The sequence below is a fragment of the Mus caroli genome, chromosome 2, assembly GCF_900094665.2.
Source record: "Mus caroli chromosome 2, CAROLI_EIJ_v1.1, whole genome shotgun sequence".
In the NCBI taxonomy this organism is placed as follows: Eukaryota; Metazoa; Chordata; class Mammalia; order Rodentia; family Muridae; genus Mus; species Mus caroli.
The window spans coordinates 104107164-104116898 of record NC_034571.1 but is presented as its reverse complement, the minus strand read 5'-3'; positions in this window follow the sequence as shown (position 1 = coordinate 104116898).

Sequence of the window (9735 nt, the reverse complement as noted above, 5' to 3'; positions counted from 1 at the left end):
TGACTTACATGACTGGGTTGGATATTTTAACAATGGCTGCTAGCACATTGGAAAGAACCTGGTAATGTTCACACTACAGTCCTGGATGTGCCTACAAGCCCTGGTAGTGCCCATATGGTGCTGAAGCCCTCAAGGATGGGTGGAGAGCTGTTAGTCTTCTGTATACAATGGAACCAGAAGTGCGTGGTGTAAGTGAAGCTTGGCAACATTAGCATTAGTAGCAATAAGCATATGTGCTCACACCAACAAGAGGGGATGGTGGGCATACAAGCAAAAAATGCCTTTCCCTTGCATTTTAATGATGGGACAGCAGAACAGTATAAGTGACTGTAATTGCTCACATTACCCACAAGAGCTAGATGGTAAGACTTCACTGATGAAGACAGCATAGACTTTCAATACAGAACACAGAACTCCAGCTGGAATTAAGCTGAAATGCTCCTCCCTGTGGCCCTGATACACATATTGTTAGAAGGTGTTATAATGAAGGCTTTTGTGACCCTATGTGCTACAATGTTCACATGCCAGGCATGTACTCATTGGTGCAATAAGGACATGATTACTATGTAGGTAAAGCATTCACTTTGATTGGATCTGAGGCTTTCTCCATGCAAGTGATCACAAGCCCAGTACTGTCAACCTGTTCAAAACCCTATATAGCCAGGAAGGTCACAGACCCTAGTTGGAGAATGTACTATCATTTTTTGTTTAAAAGATGTGCAGCCACACTGACTATTAAACATTTATTCATGTACTCATAGGACAGTACTCTTGCTTGGGTCATCAGAGGTTTCTCGTTTTGTGCAGGGAACAGTAGTTGATGTTGAAACTTGCAGCTGAAAGGGATAAGAATAAGTGACTGTTGCACGTTCAGCTCTAAATGATGAAATATCTAACACACACACACACACACACACACACACACACACACACACACACACCTTTGAAGGCCCAAGAAACATGAAATGCAATCAGCACAGATGTTTCTTTTCATGTAGTACAGGTTCCTTTAAGTAAAATGTCAGAAGTGGTATAACAATGTTATATGGTATTTTCCCTTTTAATAAAATCTGCACTGATTTCCAGAGTGTCTATATCAGTTTGCAATATCTCCTACAGTGAGTCATGGTTGTCATTCAAAAATCAGCAGGCTTAACTTCCAATTAAGTAATCCTTGTGACAAAATGCCCAGTGGATACACATAAATTTCTTGAATGGTCATACTCTTCAGAAATGTGAATAAAAGATTCCAAAGCCAACATGATGAAAACATTTGGGGTAATTTATGGTGTCACTCACCTACAACTGCAGAATTCTGTTGGCAGAGGTTAAGAATTGTCAAAAGTTTGAGACCAGCCTGCTCTATATACTGAGATTTGGGCTAGCAAATAGAGACCTCCTCTCAAAGAACAAAACACCACAGATGCAGCATCTCTCTCTGCAGCTTTGTAGATTGCTTCTCTTAGCCCATTTTATTTTCACTGCAGCCTCTCTTGAGAGGGTTTGAGTGCTGCTATCTTTTAAAAGCACAAGATATATCGAAGGAAAGCGGTTCTAAAAGCCATCCATTCTGTGGAAGTTACTTGCTTAGGAAAGGCGTGAGTATAAAAGCCATTGTCAGCCTTAAAGGCTTTATTTCTTTTAGATTTCCAAATAAACAGAACTTCAAGAAAGTCGAGTGACTTGGCTAGAATGGTGATTTTCTGCCTTTCCACTCATTTTAAAGACTGAAATAGTGCGGCCTTGTTTTGTACAGTTCCTTGAAACTTCAGCAATGTCATCTGGAAATTTTGAGCTGCATAATCTTTCTCCCAAAGTCTTCCGACGTGAGCGGCTCTCCAACACTGATTTTACTTTAACCAGCCTGACTGATCTCTCTAGTGACTCCAGCCAGTGGGAGCTCCAGCACTCTGCTTTTGACACCACAGGTAAGTCAAACTTGAGAATGCTGGATTTGACATGTTAAGTCATCCTGTGCATGCTTAATAGAAAATGTGTAATACAAAACTGTTGATGTCATCTAAATTGTAGTCATGCAACTAATGTCAATTTAGTTTGTTTCTATTTCTTTTTTTCGAAAAACATAAGAGCAGATTTTGAGGACAGGAAAGGATGTGTCTGGAGACCTGCTTAAGAGTGAAGTGTCAAAAAAATTAGTGAATTTAAAAAAAAATTTAAACAGGATATATAATTTTTGCTCTCTGGATGCTCTGGCCTATCAATTCTTAATTGACTATGATTGATAGCATCAGGGATTTATACTTAAACCGAAGACATTAAGAAACAGCATCTTTCATGCAACCCTTCAATCCATGAGCCAGTTCACATTTACATAAAGAATGCTGTATTTTATATTCTCTTTAAGAATATGTGGCTACCCCTGTTGGTCATAACCTGATAAATAGAATAAGAGCATTAAGGTTGACAGATTCCAGAAAGGAAAACAAACCAAGAAAATGGGGAACCGGAAGCTCACAGGTCTATTTTTTTTAAACTTGGTCCAACATTTTGAGGCAATTTTGCTCTTACAGTCTGCATTCTAAATGTTTGAGACTATAATACAATTACATTATTATCCATTCCTTTGATTCTCTCCAAACCTTATCATAGGCCCTCTCAACTCCCCTTCAAATTTATGTCCTCTTTTCTCTTTGTTATTGCATCTTAATTGTCTAGCACCAAAATTTGCCCTGAAAATATGCGTGTGTGTATGTATGTGTGTATGTGTGTATGTATTATGTATGTATGTGTATATAAATATATGAAGGGGATTGCAACCCCATAAGGGGAGCAATATCAACTAATTGGACAATCTGGAGCTCCCAGGGACTAAACCATTAACCAAAGAGCATCAAAGGAACAATTACTTCAGATACATCTAAACTGTAGTCATGCAACTAATGTCAATTTAGTTTGTTCTATTTCTTTTTTTCGAAAAACATAAGAGCAGATACATGTGTAGCAGAGGATAGCCTTATCTGACATCAATGGGAGGGGAGGCCCTTGGTTCTGTGGAGGTTTGATGCCCCAGCATAGGGGATGCTAGAGGGGTGAGGCAGACGTGGGTGAGTGGAGGAGCACCTTAATAGGAGCAGGGGGGAGGAGGGATGGGATAGGTTGTTTGCAGAGGGGTATTCACGAAGGAGGATATCACTTGAAATGTAAATGAATAAAATAATTAATAAAAAAGAAAATAATCAAATACACATAAATAAAAACAATAGTTTTACACATAAAACTAATAATCTTTAACATTTTATATTAATTTATTATGCATCTATCATTCATCATTTTTTTCTTGAAAATAGTGATATCTATAAGTTCCTTGGTTTTTCAATTGTTGGTTGCAATAGAAATGGAAAACTCTCAGACTTAGCAGTAGACCTGTGTGAGCAGAAATGGGCATAATTTTAAGGACTATCCTCTTTTCTTTTTTTCAGCGATCCTAAAGTACTTACACTGACCTTTATAGTATTTACACTGACCTAATGCTTAGAATTTAAACGCTCACTAGGTCCTTGATGTTTCAGATTAGTAGACTTCAGAGACTTTGGTCTATCTTTTGTTATTATTATTAATTGCTATTACTAGTCAGCAATTACTTTCCTTTACAATATATTTATCACATTTATGGAATGACACTATAACTATAAAATATGTGTATACATATTATATTGAGTCAACCTGATGACAACAGATATCAAATTAGAATAACTGAGTTGATATTTAGACACAATATATGTCACATATATAGATATTCATATAAATGGTCCACATTAGGAATAGCAAGTTTCAGGTGGATTTCAAGGAAATAAATATAATTTAGTCTTTTATTTACCTGTTGGCTTCTGAAAGAGATGTATTTCAGGAATCAAATACTGAATCCTCACATTACTTACAATTTTATCTATATTGGTACAAAGTGGGAGTTATTATATTTCTCTTCCCAAATTTCAATATGTTCTGGAAGAACTCAAATAACTTGTTAAAAATACTTTTATTATAATTTGTTATTGAAAGTAAGAATGGACAGACTATAGGTTGAGATATTGAAAGACCTATGTCATGATCTTAATCTTCATGGAGGTTATATTACCCTAGCCTAGCATAGGAGTAAATTTTCTCACCAAGAAGTTCCTGCTTTTCTAGACATTTCATTGTACATGTGTTGCTTTCACACAACTACAGCTCCTGCTCTCTCCATAGTTGCTGAAAGTTTGCAATCTTGCTGCCTTAGGTTCTGGAAAGCAGCCCCTATCCTGAAGCTGTCTAGGGACATAACAATAGCTCTCGAGAGCAACATGCTCCTCCTCAAGAAACACTGACCAATATGCCAGAAACCTGGAAATGGGTCTAAATAGAACTCTTTGATGGTATCAACCCTTTGAAGAATATACAGAAATAAATCCAAAGTATGGACTCTAGTCTATGACCCTTGAATAGAAACTGCACATTAAACTAACAAAATCAGAAGATACAGCCTGACTTAACAGCAGAAGCCACTGCATAAACAACTTTTTGTTCACATAGAAGTATTCTGGATTCCTAACTCTCTGAGATCCTTAGAGCATCACTTATCTGTTTATATTGACTCTGTGCCTGATTTGGTGTTTTCTCAGACACAATATGTCTCCTGGACATCATTCACCAAGATCAACAGTTTATAGTCATCTTATGTACATTTGGGATTATGAGCACATATAATGCATATTCTCTGGAAGAACATAGAAATTAACATTTTTTCTTGTTATATTTAATTACACAAAAGTCTGAAAACAGTTGCTCTGGTAGCAGATATAATCGGCTAAGCAGAAAGAACTGTCTGCAATAGTATTTAAATAATAGATAATTTTCTCTAGATGATTTCTGCTGGTAATGGGTATACTCAGCTATAGCCCTTTAGCTATTAAGCTTTTATATAAACACATAAATGATTTATAGATATCCATTGAGACATTGGCCAGAGAGCATTTCTATTTTCTATTTACATGTTAACTACAGAGAGACTCATATTTTACAAGCCATTATGTCATCTTTAGGTTTTATATTTCATTTTTTGTTTAATGTTTTCCAGCAAAGAATGAAATTTCATCGTATTAGATGTATAGATTATTTCTCCTTTCCAGGGAGACATCTACAGAGTACAATAAAACTGAAAGAAATCAATCAATTATCTGCAATTCATATGACTTTAAAATACTGTGTCAACCGATAAAACCCTTCACTTTCTTTGCATTTTAAAATCCTACACATCTTTTAATGGCTCTCCTAACAGCTCTTAAATCCATTCTCTCTTAAGAGCAATCTTAGCTTGTATAATATGCATATTCTGGGTGCTGTGGTAAAATACAATGTTAATACCAAAGTGATGCTGTGAATGTAAAGTGAAATGAACTCCCAACAAACATCAATTTGTTAAATGCCTGAAGAAAATATTCAGCTGAGAATTGAATTGAATGCATCCATTCAGAGTGATAAGATAATACATTCTCTTCTGGTAGCTACAACCAAGTGCTAAAGGAAGTTTTCGTCATTATATTATGGGGCATCACCTAAGTGAAGTTCAATAGATTGTACAGAGATAGATATTGATAACTATATAATATGCATATAGATATAGATATAGACAAAAATATAGGCCCATACACATGGACAAGACATGGCTCACTGAGTAATAGTTCATGCTACGCAAGCACTTGGCCTGAATTTGAATCCTTAGAATCATATTAGGACAGCTAGAGTAGCACTGGTTTGAAATTCCAGAGCTCTTCTAGAGAGATGGGAGTTGGGATACAATTCCCAAAGACTGACACCCAATTTGCTTACACGCACAGTAACAAAACAAAGGCCTTATGTTAAAATGGAGGCAAGGACTGATAATCATCTCAGTTTCCTGTTGACCTCCACATGTGAGCTTTGGTACAATCCACAATTACACATTCATATCCACACACAAAAACACACAGAGAGATGAAATGTGTAGCTGCAGAGATTTTTCCTTTCAAGCATTTCCTCATGTCATATTTCCCTTTTGACAAGACTTTTGTAAAATAGACAGATTTTGGTTATTTCATGTAACAGTGAAAGAAAGATGAGTAGATGAGTATAATAAATGTTTATGATGGAATTCTTGGGATGATAAAATCTAGCCACACCCTTACTTCATAAGGCCTTTTCCTGGAAACAAGGATGAGAACCTCACTAAAGCACTGGGTGTGTTCCCATATATAGTATAGAGTTCAGATGTACTGAGAGTGATTTATAATTGCTGTAAGTGGAGCAAATTGCAAGACTTCTCTTAAATGTAAAAGGTTTAAAAACATCTTTAGCCAATCAGTCTCCTTTTCATCCCAGTGCATGTTCTAAGTGGGTTATAATAGAATAGAATACAGCTACATTTTGTGGTTACTTATTCTTCTCAGACATCAATATGTTTACTTAGAACTTAAAACTCAAATTATGAACAACTACTCAGGAATATGAGAATATAGGTTAATTGGGAAGAGTGTAAATGAATATAATTCGACATAATGTTCCAAATGCCTTTTAGCCATAAACAATCTTTTACTCATGTTTCCACATTGAAATTTTATTTCACAAAATCATGGATGAGCACTGTAATATTAAGGAAGTTCAAGACAGTGTATTCTAGTCACCACAGATGGCTGGATATCTCATGATTGATCCAGAAGTGGCTCATTTCTTTAATTCATATTCTGATGCTATCTGGAGAAAGATAAATTACGGATCAAGTCATAGGATTTGTTTTTCTCCTAGAGTTATTAGCCCTAGTGCTTAATATTATTGTCATTTAGATTGGTCTTTTGTATGCAAATTTAGAATCTTGTTTAGAAGAATGGGAAACAAATAGAGAGTTTTCAAAGACAAGCTGCAAATGGCAAACAACCAGTTAAATGGCTGAACTATAGTGTATGAATGCCTTAATATTATGCCATCTCAGTGCTCTGGGTCCCTCTGTCTGTTTCTCTGTTTTTCTTTTACCTTTTCAGATTATAATTACATAATTTCCATCTTCCCTTCCCTCTCCACCTCTCCCTGCTCTTTTCAAATTCACAGCCTTTTCTTCATTAATTATTGTTTTACACACACACACACACACACACACACACACACACACTTCTAAACATGAGTACAACCTGCTCATTTATAATGTTATTTGAACTTCTATATTTTCAGGGTTGACCAATCTATATTCGATAAACAATTAGATGCTTTTGCCTAAACAGGCAAAACTACTATAGACATGCTAAAGAAGACGAGGGAAATCTCAGTCCACGCAAAGAACTACAGGCTATTAGATATATCATCTAAATTACTGAAGGTAATTATGATCAGAAGACAATGGCTCCTGTCACATCAACTCCAGGTGCCATTGCTGTTACAGTGGTAGCTATAGTAAACTAAGATATATTCCCTAGCTCATTTCACTCACCGGTTTCTCCACGGTCCTATTTTACTACTGTAGTCTCTCATAGGAATCAGAAAGATGCACCAACAGAAGATGATAGCTAATTGAGAAAATTTATATTCTTCCCTTGACTTGCTTTATTTATATAGATATTAAACAAAAAATTAAACTGTCAGCCATTTTTAGGAAGGAAGGGTGGAGGCTGAGGAAAAAGAGAAGGAAAGTTTTATTAAAGAAATACGATTTAACTTATTATTCATAACAAGCCTTAGTCCTGTAATGTAAAAACGAAAGAATTGATTTGAAAATTTTCTGATTTATATTTACCTGTTCATATAATCATAGATGGATGAGTAGTTATCTTTATCATAATACTTTCAATTTTAAGCTTTATTCATAATAGTTTTGAAACTGGTCAGCATAAAAGAAATATAAGTCTGTATTTAACTTTAAATGGACATATTTAGATGAAGGCTACTGAGATGAAATACAATGTACCAAAAATGTTTTATTTAATGGGAATGGCCAAATCAACTAAGAGAAAGTAGAGAAGAATAACACTATATTTCATTTATATACTGCAGTATTTCATGATTACAGTCTCATAAGAGTAAAATATGATTCTTTAGAGGATACTAAAACTCTAAAATAATGTTTGGAGAACTTTGATTTTTTTTTCACTGCATATTTTTTAAAACAAACATTAAGTGCCTGGTTTTCTTTGACTCTAAATACTGAACTCGTTGTTTGTAAAATTGTGCAAACACATCCATAAACCAAAGCAATTTATTAAACATTATTTCCTAGTGAGACAAATGATTATAACTATCAAGAAAAATAACATAAAATAGTATTTTTTCAGCCTCAGCCATTTTCTCTTGTCTTCATTTGGTTTTTCTTATGATAAAGAACATGATCAACAACAACTTGGGGAGGAAAGTATTTATTTGATTTACATGCCCTGATTATAGTCTGTCAATCAGAGAAGCCAAAGCAAGGACTAAAGCAGAGCAGGAACTGAGGTGGAGGCAATGGGGGAGTGCTGCTTACTGGCTTGCTCTCCATTGCATGCCCTTGTCATTATAGTGTTCTTCCTGACATCTAACTACTAGTCAAGGAATGACAGTGAGGACATCAATAGCCAAAAAATGTTTGTTGAACTATACATATTATATTATATTAGTCACTAGATGTGTGTGTGTGTGTGTGTGTGTGTGTGTGTGTGTGTGTGTATGTCCTACATAAAGTTATACCACTTCGGCTGCCAGTGTTCAAGAGACATGGACTAACAAAAACTCAAGTACCTGGCATAAGAAACCTCCATTCAAGGTATTAGTCAGTCCTATTGACTCCCAAACAATGTTTGCTGTTGCTGTTGCCCTCAAACACTGGTTACCTCTCAGACATTGAAGGTAGATGTCTAGTATTAAAGATACAACATATTTTGGCACAGGACTAGGAAGATTTCATATGGATCTAACGTGGAAACCTCTTTCTTGCTGTCCCACATTCATGAATCAGAAGGTATTCTGCAAGCTGTCAAGGAAGGAAAATAATCAGTAGCACTATCCAGCTGTGATGGCTATGGCCTACGGAAAGCACCAATATCACAAGATTTCTATAAAGGTTTGGAACTGGCACTCATATCTAGGTGGTAACTAACAGATAACTAATCTTACTTAAGGCTTGCTCAATGGATGGAAAATCATACCTGCTACTAGAAACTTGGTCAACTACTGGTCATCGATCTTAGAAGAGAACCTACTGCTTCCACTTTACTAGACAATAATAATTCCTAACTACATTCTAAAATTATCCACATATTCACAGATAAGTGTAGCTCTCACCTCTCATCAAGAAGTTTCACTTTAAACCAAATTGAGACAATTACAGAAAATCACAACTGGTCACAATGCAAAGATAAGCAGATCATAAGATGTGTAGCTCCAACTGATGAATCTACATCGAATCTGCACAGAAGGCTCAGGGAGCACTGAAGAATTGGGGTCAGAAAAGTTGGAAAAGCAGAGAACTCACAAGTCTCCAGTGAGATTGTATCTCCCAGAAGAGACAGAAACGCTACAGCCATGATACTACAACAGTTAAGTCTACCTAAACAGAATCTAAACCATAAAAGTATCAGCTGACATGCTAATGCAGAAAGGGGAAACCTTCATGGGTCTTACTCCTAGACAAAGAGCTGCAGGTAACAAATGACTTTCTAGAGATCGAGAAATGACTTCTCCCCCAAAATAACCCCCAAGTAATTATCCAGTGCAAAGCAGGCAACACTGAAGTCATATACA